Raw genomic sequence first — 12,800 nt, forward strand, 5'->3', positions numbered from 1 at the left:
CAGGACTTCTCAGAGCTTCTAATAAGCAAACATTCGTTTGAAACTTTAAGATGATATTGGCCTCAGAATGCTCCTTAGACCATCCCATGACACTCATATTCTGTCAAATGCACTTTAGGAAAAAAACCCTACTTACTTTTATTGTAACAGAAAATATATCATAAATTCTTAGGAGTTTGTATTAATTAACATCACAACCTGAACTCCATGCTACAAATCTTGTCTAGTTTGATGAGAATTTCATATGTTAATATATGTTAAGGACTGAGGAGGGACTATGCGACTGATAGCACTATATAAATGTCAGATGTTATTATATTTAAAAGAAATGTTTATGTATATATATATGTATCAACTTTATCAAATTACTGGAGTGAAATGTTTCTACCCTACTCTTTTTTTTTTTAATTCTTTGTTTATTGCAGTAACATTGGTTTATAACATTGTATAAATTTCAGGTGTACATCATCTACCCTACTCTTGATGTTCATGTACTGTGAAGCCCACCTTTTTTTCACATCCTTATTCACTACGTGCTATAGGGAGAAGCTGTAGATTTCAAAATTGATAAGAAATTTGGCAAGAATAAATTTACTAAGTTTAATTAATATACCACCCTCCCCCACACATATACCACACATATATTTCCTGGTAATGGACTTTCTAAAGAAGTCATGTGTTATCTGATGCTCCTCTGTGGGGGAAGTCTTTATGTTCTGATTAGGAATATATGCCTTACTATGGAGTTCAGTTAGAGTGTTCACTGCCTCTCTAACTAAATTAGGTCATCCAAAATAGTTTTCATCACTAAGAAAGATGATATTTTTAACTCCCATCACCACACCTTGTTTTAATCTCAATCTTTTCAGGAATCATATGAAGGAGAGAAGATGTATATATTATGTGTACCCCTGAGACTCTGAAATTGATTATAAACCTTGCCTTAGGCACCTCTGTATCCCCAGTGAATTATGGTCAATAATTAAACATTGGCTCAATGGATCTAAACTGAGGGTGGTAATGGAGGATAGAATGAGCAGTAGCAACGATTTTGACAACTAAGCCTGTGAGAAGCTGTTTTCCTGAGAGCCCCATTCAGTGAGGTTTGGTTGTATATGTGATCATTGTGAGATTATAGGAGAATTATGGCTTTAGAGCTAGACTGACTTCAAATCCTAGCTCCTCTACTCACTTGCCCATTAAATATGAGCTTGTTGAGCTATTTATCATATGGGTATCTATGATAATTAACTCTAAAAAATATTGTGAGATTTAAGTGATTATGTCTACAAATCATACACTAAAGAGCTTGGAACCTCGCCGTTTCTTAATAACTGTTGGTTCTCTTCACATTTTTAGCTTGAGGAATGAAGTACTTAACTAAAATATTTTCTCAATAGTCAAATAATTTCTCTCTGCCTCAATTTGCAAAGTTTCAGCTCAATTTTAGCTTCATCTAAGAATCACCCAGGGAACTTTAGAACATGGATGCCTAAATACTACACACACTACAGTTTTGCATTCTCTAGAATTTTATTTAAACAAAATCATGCAGTATGTAGTCTTTTGTGTTTGAGTTTTATCACTTAGTATAATGCCTATGAAATTTATTCGTATGAAACTATAGAACACCGAAGAAAGCAATAGACTTTAATGACAGTCAGAGATAAAAGATGGTTACCTACAAATTAATGACAATTTGGCCAACAATAGACATCTTCAAAGTAATAATAGATTCCAGAAGACTGTAGGATAATGGCTTCAAAAGACTAAGGAAATATAATAACTGGAGAATGGAATCGCGTATCTAGAAAGGTACAATTTAAGAATAGAGTGAAATAAGGAAAATTTTAAATGAACAGGTAACAGAGAAGTTGGCACCAAGGGACTCTCACTAAGAAACTGTTGAAGTGTGTACTTGAGAAAGAAGGACACTTAGTAAAGAAGCAAGGACTGGGGTGAAAAAAGATAAATTTCTAAATCTGCTAGTAAGTCTTAAATGGTAAACCAAAGATATATGATTATAGATCATGTCAATTTTAAATTTCTCTTGTTTTTAGCCTCAGATAATTCGGAATAGTTTTTTTTTTTTAAGGAACCAATATTTTAATATTTTGACAAAGAGTGCTAGTTGGTAATATGTCTGTTTCAGTGCAATAATTGTTTCAATATAGAGTATATCTTTGGATGAGTTTCTTCTCATAGACAAACCCTAGACTTCGGATAATCAAAAAAGGATCTTGAAGACACCACACCTTCACAAATAGCTCATATAACGTTTGTTCAGATATTACTTACCAATAAAAAGGATTTAGCTCAAAGGCTTTGAATAAATGAAAAATTTAAGGAATCTGTCCTGTATTTTCTTGGTCTTCACACCATAGATAATAGAGTTCACCATGTATGGGACCAGAAGATATATGTTGGCCACAAATATGTGGACTTGGGGAGCCACAGGTGCCCAAACCTGTGGGTGAGAAAAGAGAAGGCTGGAGTGTAGGACACTAAGATCACACAGACATGGAAGCCACAGGTGCCCAAAGTCTTGAGTCAGGCATCTTTAGACGGGAGGTGGAAGACAGTGTGGAGTATGAGGACGTAAGAACAAATAATGAATATGAAGTCCACTCCTCCTGTAAGGAAGGCAACAATGAGACTGTAGGTTCTGCAGATTCTTGTCTCAGCACAGGCAATCTTGATGAGGGCCATGAACCCACAGTAAGTGTGGGGAATAATATTGGTCCTGCAGTAGGGAAGCCAGCATAGCAGGAATAGGTAAGGACTGAAAAGTGCTGTGCCCTGGAGTACAATAGCTAGACCCATCCCCCTAATTTCAGAATGTGTCAAAATAGCCGAATGTCTTAATGGATTACAAATGGCTACAAAACCATCAGAAACCATGGCCAGGAAGAAGCCAGACTCCATGGTGGAGCAAGAGTGAATCAGGAATACTTGGGTGAGGCAGGCTTCAAAGGGAATCACTCCATCGTGGAACCAGAAGAGTCTGAGAAGTTTGGGCAGAGCTGTAGCACACACAATAAGGTCAGCTACAGCAGAGCAGAGCGTGAGGTACATGGGCTCGTGGAGGCTGGAGTCTGTCTTGACGATAAAGAGAAGAGAGCAGTTTCCCAGTAGGGCCAAAAGGTATATCACACAAAAAGGGATGGAGATCCAGATGTGGGCAGCTTCCAATCCAGGAATGCCAGTGAGAAGGAAAGTTGATGGATGGACATCTGTCTTATATGCTGACATAGTAAGCATCAGATGTTTTATCTTTCTTTTCATGGATTTTCCTCTAAAACAAGCAAATAATAATAATACTTTTTCAAACCTCTGATAAGTTAAGAAAGCCAAAGTTCAAGGAATTGTAGTTCATGGAATAATTATAATGTCTTTAAGTATTGAGATAGAATTATTTCATCATCTGACTGAGTGTCAGATATTATTTCATAGTTGTAATTTGCAATGTGGCTGATCTATATGTGCTAAGTGAGGGAAAATATCTAGGTACCAAAAATCTGAATTAAATATGTGAAGATTCAGAATCTTCCATTAAGAAGAAATTGACACCAATTGAAAACTGAAAAATGTGGAAGAGTCGTTGGTTTAGAAGAATTAGTAAGAAAACTGCAGTTGTAAGATTTTATATGTGAAACAAGAGGGATGATAGATTTTGAATAAAAAATTGATTCTTTTTTTATTTTTCTTTTTTTCAGATGTTAGTTATAATAGTTTGAGTTCATGCCAAATTACAGGGTGTAGCTTTGAAATTGAAACACTGAAATTTGGAGGGATGTGTCGATTGTTGTGGAATGACGAGAAAGAGTTTCATTCACACCAACATAGGACACATCCAGGATGATGACAGGAGTGAGTCTGATGACAATATGTCAGGAAATGAACAGCCCATTGCATGACTCATGACTCTCCGCCGGCCCCAGAATTTGTGTTTACTCCTGACCTTTGCAGGCAGGAATTACAACAATGTGATTATAACCTGCGTTCTGAGCTTCATTCACTTTCTTACACATATCCAATTAGTCAAAACTACTTTTTGATTTGCTCTCTGCATTAAGTTCACTCTATAGGCAGTCTACTTCATGTAAGCTTTCCTTCATAATCTTTCCTTTGCTCTGCATACTTCTCATGTATTGACTGATCCCTCCCTCTACCCTATACTGTGATCTGCTGATTTTACTTGTTGCATTTCTTAAGACTATTAGAGCAACATTTTAAAAGTCAATACTGCTCCCTTAATAGACAGTTTGGTTTTTCTTTTTTTCTTTTTATAAACACAATTCACACTATGCCTGAGACACTCATTTTACTTTACCCACTATTGTAGTTACTTATAGATCATGGAGTCTTTGTGATCAGGAAAAATTACCCTGAAGTAAGGATTGGACTATGTGTAGCAGACTGGATATCAATATTGAATTATAATGAAAAATGTTTTTGCCTCTTAATCTGTTGTTGAAGTTTCATTCCCAAAGTTTCTGCTTACTTTGGCTATTTGGACTTCAAGGTCTTTAGTGATGGATAGTCTTTTTTGAACATGGAAACAGCTGGATATGTGGGTCAAGGAGCTTGGGAAAGTCTATGTAATGACATTTCTGAATTACGGTATAAATTGGGGCTGAAAAGTAATATAGGAAAACCAGATTATTAGGAAGTTATGTAATAATGTAATAGTTAACACATCTAAATGCTTACTATGAATCAGCTGTTTTCCTGAGAACATTTCATGTATTAACTGGTAAATTTTATTCCCATTTTGAGATGAGGAGAATGTAAGTAACTTCTATAAGTTTAAACAGCTGGTGAGTGATAGACCTTGATTCTAGCCCACACACTGATTTTAGAGCCCTTGTTCTTAAGTGTAATGATAAATTTCCCTAATGATGTGACAATCTTTTTGCACTTGTGTATGTAAGACAGAAGATGAGGATTGTTCTGTATCTAACATTAGAAAATATTGTCATAATTAATTTGGTTATGAATACTGGCTGAAAAACCCCTCTATTATGAAATTCTATAAAGGAATCATTCCAAATCTAAGCTTTTCTCTTCCTAATTAACATTCCCTCAATGCACTTACTCTCTACAAATGAGCTTTTACTTTAGAGAGAAAATTAATATTTGTCACGAGACAAAAGCTCTGTCTATCTTACCCTGTTCTACTATTAGGTTTATGTCTATACTCCTGGAGTTAATACATTTTTACCTACTTTCCCTTTCTTGAATTAAAATGAACCTTTATTTCATTTTATCTATATTCTTCGATCCATCAACAGTCTCATGTGTCTATTGCACTTTAACCTTCACACTTTCTATTTATTCTATCCCTTTACACAATTTAAATATATTTTTCTAATAGAAAATAAGTGGACAGATTATGTAGAGGAAAAATTCACACTGAAGTGAATGCAAATGTCCAATCACTCAACATAGACTTTTATCCTTAATTGCAATCAGGAAATTAAAAATTAAGATGAATATGATATGAATCATACATTATATATTTAACCAACAGAATATCGAGATTGTTGGTAACAAGCATTAGTGAGGTTTGGGTTAAAAAGTGACTTATGCACAATTGGTAGGACAAAGTTGACCCACTTTTTTGAGGAAAATTGTGTAGTAACCATTCCTACTAAAAAAAAATGTGTGGCAGATCAATCTAACTACTTGCGGTCTTGAGGAATAATGTTCACAAATACACATGAAAGTATATACGGTGATTCTCACTGTAAAAGTGCCTATTATAGAAGAAAAATTGAAGCATTCAAAATGCCCATCAATAAAGTAATATTAAGTTGAAAAATCTGTGACATATTGGGGCCGGCCCGGTGGCGCAAGCGGTTAAGTGCGCGCGCTCCGCTGCGGCGGCCCGGGGTTCGCTGGTTCGGATCCCGGGCGCGCACCGACGCACTGCTTGGTAAGCCATGCTGTGGCGGCGTCCCATATAAAGTGGAGGAAGATAGGCACCGATGTTAGCCCAGGGCCGTCTTCCTCAGCAAAAAAAAAGAGGAGGATTGGCGGATGTTAGCTCAGGGCTGATCTCCTCACAAAAAAAAACAAAAAAAAAAAAAAAAAAATCTGTGACATATTTATATTACGGAGTACTCTGAAGCACTCAGGATAAAGTAAGTGTATTTATATAAACTGATATAAAAAATATACATTTAAAAATGAAACAGAAATTTAACTTTTCCACTGACATTGAAACACGTGAAAATTAAACATATACTTATGTGTGTGTGCGTATATGATATATAAACACATTTATACTAAGAATTTTATAAACACAGAAAACAATCTGGAAGGGTATACACCCAACTTGGGAGGAGTTTAAAATGTATGATGGATGAAAAGAATACAGTCAGAAGATAATTTAGCTGTATCACTATGGTTTGACTTTTTAACAGTGCCAATGTATTCTGTATACTCATGTGTTACCTGTATAGTTTAAGATCAGTAAATAAATCATACAGAGTTACAATGATATTCATCATAAAAAATACAAACCAAGAAATTACAAATGAGATGTGGCCTTGCATGTCTGGTAAAATATTAAAGAATTTTTTTAACCTCTTGAAATACCTTTTCCCGTTATCTCTGTGCATAGAGAAGTGGTCACTTACTCAAATTATGGAGGTGGTGACCTTGTGTCTTTGTTTTTCGCGGTATTTCTTCACACATAAAAGCTCTCAGTAACCTGGATAGAATTGAAGACTCTACTCACCTGTCAGCTCCTCTGAGATTATTTTTCTTATTACCTTGAACCGTCATTGACGCCTCTTCCCAGTGTCCCTAAGGTATGTGCACTTACCTGTCTTCTATCTCTTGTCATATTATGTTTTATATTTCCACGTCTTTCTCCTTTATTATGTTAAACATTGTTACTTGACAGAGATCATATCTTTTCATATATTTGCTTATTTTTCAAAGAACGAAAGAAGAAAAAGAGAAAAAGAGAAGCTAAGGGAGTGTTATTATTTTTCTTGTAAATAATTTCAATATAAATTTAAGACAACTAGTGGCATCACCGTAACTTTATTATAGTCCACACTAAATCCCAAACACTATAGTGCGTTAATACTTTATTCTATATATGCCCCTTTATACTATTTTTACTGTATGTATTATTAAATATTTTAATACTATTTAATACTATTTATACTATTTATTTATTTTATAATATGAAGTCTTGAAGACATACCCAGGGATCAGTTTACAACACAATTTAGTTCTATCAGCATTTCTGTCCTTGTCTGACTATAGGATAGAAAAGAAAGGGAATGGAGGGAAAGAAATTCACATCTGCTTTCGAGGAGGAAGAAAATAAATGACCTGTAATACCTTCTGGCTAAATTCTACATCCCTATCCATCTCTTTACAAAAATAAAATAAATCAGCATGAATTAAGTATCTATTAAGTACTATATTATTTACATTTCAGGCTTTATCCTATTGAATCCTTAAGGGAATTTTTAGGTAGGTAATCATACATATAATACAGATATGAAAACAAGATAAGAATGTTCATTTTAGTTCCCCAAAGCTATTGTACTATGAATTCAAGGAACTGGAATTTGAACCCAAGTATCATTACTACAAGTTTTTTAATCTTTACATTAACCATTAGGAGATGTGTACTCCACAGGGTTTTGTAAATGTTAAATGACATATGCATTTAAGATGGCTTTGAGCAGCATGAACATTGCTCAAATACCATAGATTTGCTCAGAATATATGACTGATACATCTGCACCCCCATCCTTTCCTTCATCAGCCTTCCTCTGATGTACTGAATTAAGCACAGTAGCCCATGCACAAACTTATTCCCAAGGAAAGTTGCAGTCTAATCCCAATCCATAACAGAGTAAAGCAGAGGCCGTCTATTCAGAGCCCACAAACCCAAATGGGCTCAGTTATCCCAAGAAATCTTGCACAAGCCTCTTTTTCAGAGCCTGTTTGCTCTGACTAGAGCACTGAAACCTTCTGTCTAGCTCTTGTCCAATTAGCCCATGACAGAAATGAGAACAATTGTGTATTGCCTTATCTCACCAGCGGTTCCGTGGGGATCAGGATGAGCACCCACCTGGCCAGAGGGAGCCTTCAGTTCTCTCATGACTTACAGCTTTTTCAAATGAGCTCGGTTATAGACACGTTTCCCCATTTCTGAGGCTCCCATGAGCATGGAGTGGTAATAGTCTCCCCATGGTGTCAGAGAAAGAAACCATTTGGAGTTGGAGATTTGCGTTCAAAACTCAGATTCTAAGTCTTTAGAGCTAACTTCTTAGTAACAGGACAACCCAAGAAGTGGTTGGGAAAGAGAGGAGTCTTCCTCAACTGTCTGGAGCCGGCCTTTCAGCAGGATTGCTTGAGTCTCAGAATTGTTTGTTCCTAAAAATATCATATGTATGTATCAAAAAAGGAAAGACAATATATAGTTCTATTATGTTAAATAGTGCCTTTTTATTTTTAACATAAGAAAATATAAATAAAAAACTAACAAATTATAATGTCATCTTGATATTTATTTTAATTTTATTTCATAATTTTCATATTCATATGATTTTGAATATTTGAATCATATTAGAATTTAAATTTTTATACTATAACTCAAGCTGCAAGTCATGATACATACTTTATTTCTTTCATAATTAATCAGAATAAATTTCACAGAATTCTTTTTTTAAATGGACATTGTGGTGGTTTGATATACATATATATTGTGGGAGAATTCCCCTCATCTAGTTAATTTACATGTCCATCATCTGACAATTACGTATGTCTTAAGTATGAGTCTTATATAAATTATATATATACAGTGGAGCCTCACTATTTGGAGATTTTATAATTGCAAATTTGCCTAGTCCTTAACATTTCTTCTTAAGGCCCAATAAATACTCCTGGCGCTTTCACAGTCATTAGCAGACATGCAAAGAGCTGGGAAAAATTTGAGTTGCCTAACACTCTCATTCCCAGTAGAGGCTGAACAAAGTGAGTCTCAATTTTCATTTCAGCTCTCATTCTATAAACAAGAGTCATTTTTGCATTCTATCAGTGACATTTTTTTTTTTTTAATTTTTGTGCTTTTTGTTGGTAATCTCACTGTTTATAGTGGCTGCTAGGTGTAATGCTGAAGTTCACTAGAAAATAAATAAATATTTTAAAATTTATTTATGATGTGGACCAGAGTGAAATAATATTTTTCTTTTGTTCCTAAATGCAAGAATGTTGCGATGTGCCTTGTGAAAAAAACAACTTCATTAGATAAATTTCCTTCAGGTATGAGTTAAAGCATTGTTGGTTGTGAGCTAAAAGTTAATGAACCAAAAATATGGTTCACCTAGCCAAAGGAAAAGGAAATTCACCTATCTGTATATGAAGCCATTCTAATAACTTCTACAGCGTGTGATAAGGATATGGAAAAGATGAAACAGAGGCTAAATTTGTGGATTCATGAGATGACAACTAATTAAAAATGTATAGTGGACAGCATTGTTGTGAAGTCAAAGAAATTTACAGTCATGTCACTCGGGGTCAGAAAAATATCAAACTCTTTTTCAGCTAGGCCTGGCTGGTTAGCACATTTCAAAAGTCAATGAGGCATGAAAAATCTTAAATTTACAGCTCAGGCAGGTTTTGCTTATCACGAAGCTGAGGAAGAATTTTTTTCAATGCCTGCTATGTGTATAGGAGCCAGCCTTTGTTATCTAGTGGTTAAGATTAGACTCTCTCACCGTGGCGGCTGGTTTTTTTCCCCATCAGGGAACCACACTACCTGTCTGTCAGTTGTCATACCATAGTGGCTGCGTGTTGCTGTGATGCTGAAAGCTGTGCACTGGAATTTCAAATACTATGATGGTCACCCATGATGGACAGGTTTCAACGGAGCTTCCAAACTAAGACAGACTAGGAAGAAGGAGCTGGCCACCCACTTCCAAAAAAATCAGCTGTGAAAACCCTGTGAATAGCAGGAGTACTGTCTGATATAGCACCAGAAGGTGAGAAGATGGTGCAAAAAGACTGGGCAGGGTTCCACTCTGCTGTACACAGAGTTGCTAGGAGTCAGAATTGACTGGATGGCACTAATAGCAATGTGTACAAGAAAAGGATGATGAGGAAGAGCAGGTTTTCAACACTAATGAGACTGGCTTATTGTACAAGGATGCTGGCAAATGAACATATAGAACATAAGTGGCCTCCAAAGGTCCTGGTCTTTAATCATTTAAAGACTGCAATTAATCATTTGTGAGAACTATGTACTAAATGTGATGTCTTGAAGTAGAAACACACGTAAAACAAAGATATATATTGATCGATCTACATGGAAATGTTGTGACAAGAAGCTTGTAGGAAACTAACTCTGTATTTCCCCTAGGAACAATGGTTCCCTGTTTTCTAATTCAGTATTCAAGATGACTTTATAGAACACAAACTACTGAGAATAATGAGGGTGAACTATGTGTCTGTCTGAATGCGTATTTTTTTATATATATATATATATATATATGTACACACAAACATATATATATATATATATATATCGGGGTGGGTGGGTCTTGCTCTCTCTTTCTCCCATGAGAGAACTCCTGGGCTGAAGGAATCTCTCTTGGAGTACAGTAGTGCCAGGTTGAGGGAGGGGTGATGTGGATAAAGTGAAACTATTCTTTTTATCCTTTTCAATCTGTCTTTTCTCATTCTGCTCTACACTGGGGTCTTGTAACCTCTCAGCTGGATTTTGGAAATCTCATAAATGTATTCTCATCTATTAATGGTTTTAAATCAGTGCTTCTGTGTGGGGAGGAGTATTGGGACCTCCTATTCTGTCATCTTGCTAGCTTAAACCTCACTTTTCTGCCTTCATTTCCTTAGAAGCTAGTGCTCCCTAATGGCTCTCTTTTCTTGAGTCAGAGCCAGATTAGAAGCTAGAATCCTCAGAGACTTTGTGTCCTTTACACAACTGGCTCTAGGGGATTTTCTATTGAAAGCTCCTCCTTGGCAAAGAGCATTGCCCTCATAAAGACTGAGCAGATTGTGACACAACAGTGACAGGATTCCATCCTGGTGCTCAGGCTGGTGAGTCTTCCCTGTCTCGCAGCTCACAGTGCATCCACAGGACACAGCGAGGATGAAGGGAAAGAAGAGAGGTAGAAGAGGAAGAGAGGAGACCGGGATAAGTTTTGGAGAAAGAAGAGTAATGTTGAAGCTTAGGGAAAGAATAGGATCACATTTAGGAAAGGTCATATAGTATTAATAAAAGCATGTGGATTTCAGCCTGAATCCTTTTGGTGTGTGTTTTAGAAAAATCTGTCTCCTGATATCTAAAGAATGATGGATAGCATAGTATCTTTGGAATACATTCATAATGTTTTAAAATAATTTTCTGTTTAATATTACCAAAATATTTAGGGTTTTTGTCTTTATCATCTCTATTTTATAGATTAAAAGTGCGTGTTATTTACTTTTCTTTGATTACAGAGTGATTAAATCATGAAGCTGGTTTCAGCACAATTAATGTGACTGCAGAGCTCATGCTCTTCTGGAATCCTCCAACGACACAAAATGACCGAAAGACATTTTTTACTATGAAACAATTACGTGTAGTGAATGATTGAGTGCTTTGAAATTACTCCATTAACAAATGCCATAAGAAAGTTTCATTAAAATATATAGGAACAGTTTAGATAACCTTGAAAATGATATTTTCAGTTTGCTCAGAATATGCTCCCTATCCAGTCTTTTCTTCCGCATATTTGCCATGTAACTTAAGCTCTAAAAATTACAAGTGCCTCAGATTTATGCTGAAGATATTGATGGTTAATTGAGATGGATGTGAGTTTAAAAGAGATTATGTGTTGTGTGAATATGTGTGGAGGAGGGGGAGCTGTGTACATATGACGTGAGTGAGCCATGAATTATCATTTCCTTATTTCCGTTCCCTTTCCATTTCAACTTACTTCTTTCCACTGCACTTTCTTTCTATAGCTCTATAACAATAAGCTTTTCAAGAATTTGGCAAGTCTTTTAAACTATTTGAGGTGCAGATCTACATGTAATAGGGTTAAATATGTTCTCCTGTATGTGGTTATATAGATTAGAGATGATACTTGCACAGATTCTGACAGCATTGATGTTAGCACGCAGTACTTCGATAAATGGTGGCTGATGCTGCTATTTTGACTACCTTTACTTCTTTATTTTGTAATAATAATGAATAAATATTAACAAATGGACCATTTTTAATCCTTTAGAATTATTTTGAATATTTTAGATTAATATATCTGTTCATTAACAGCTTATTACTCATTTTGTGTGTTAACATCTGTGTGCTACCATCTAAGCAAATGGAACCAATAAAAATCACTGTTTATAGGGACTAGCAGAGCCCTATGTATGGCAAAATTAAGAGTTAATTATGTGGACAATGATGAGAGAAAGTAATTAATGAAGTAGGTATTAAAGAAAAATCTCAGCATAATACCTGTTATGAAACCATTGCACATTAACAGAGAAGAAAGGCGCTAACAAAGATGCGTGTATTACATAGAATTTTTCATTACCATCTGCTGCATAACTTCTCCCAGAGCCTTCTCATTGAGAATTGACTGCTTCACCTTGCTCTTTATGTAGTACATTTTTGATTGTGTGAATTAATTGAGGAAGAAAATGTACACAATTGTATCACATTCTTATTTCTCCAGGTTTCCAACACTGCAGATTTTTAGCTGCTGTCCTGTAGATTGAAGAACACACATTTGTAAGGAACATGGACTCAAGCATTACCA

At 35.5% G+C, this 12,800-nt stretch overlaps 1 pseudogene; it reads right to left on the minus strand.

The window, feature by feature from the left end:
- Window positions 1-2,311: 2,311 nt before the first annotated feature.
- LOC131407999 (olfactory receptor 52D1-like) lies at window positions 2,312-3,285 on the minus strand (annotated as a pseudogene).
- Between the last annotated feature and the right edge of the window lie 9,515 nt (window positions 3,286-12,800).

This window comes from Diceros bicornis, chromosome 7 (genome assembly GCF_020826845.1).
Source record: "Diceros bicornis minor isolate mBicDic1 chromosome 7, mDicBic1.mat.cur, whole genome shotgun sequence".
NCBI classification, from domain to species: domain Eukaryota; kingdom Metazoa; phylum Chordata; class Mammalia; order Perissodactyla; family Rhinocerotidae; genus Diceros; species Diceros bicornis.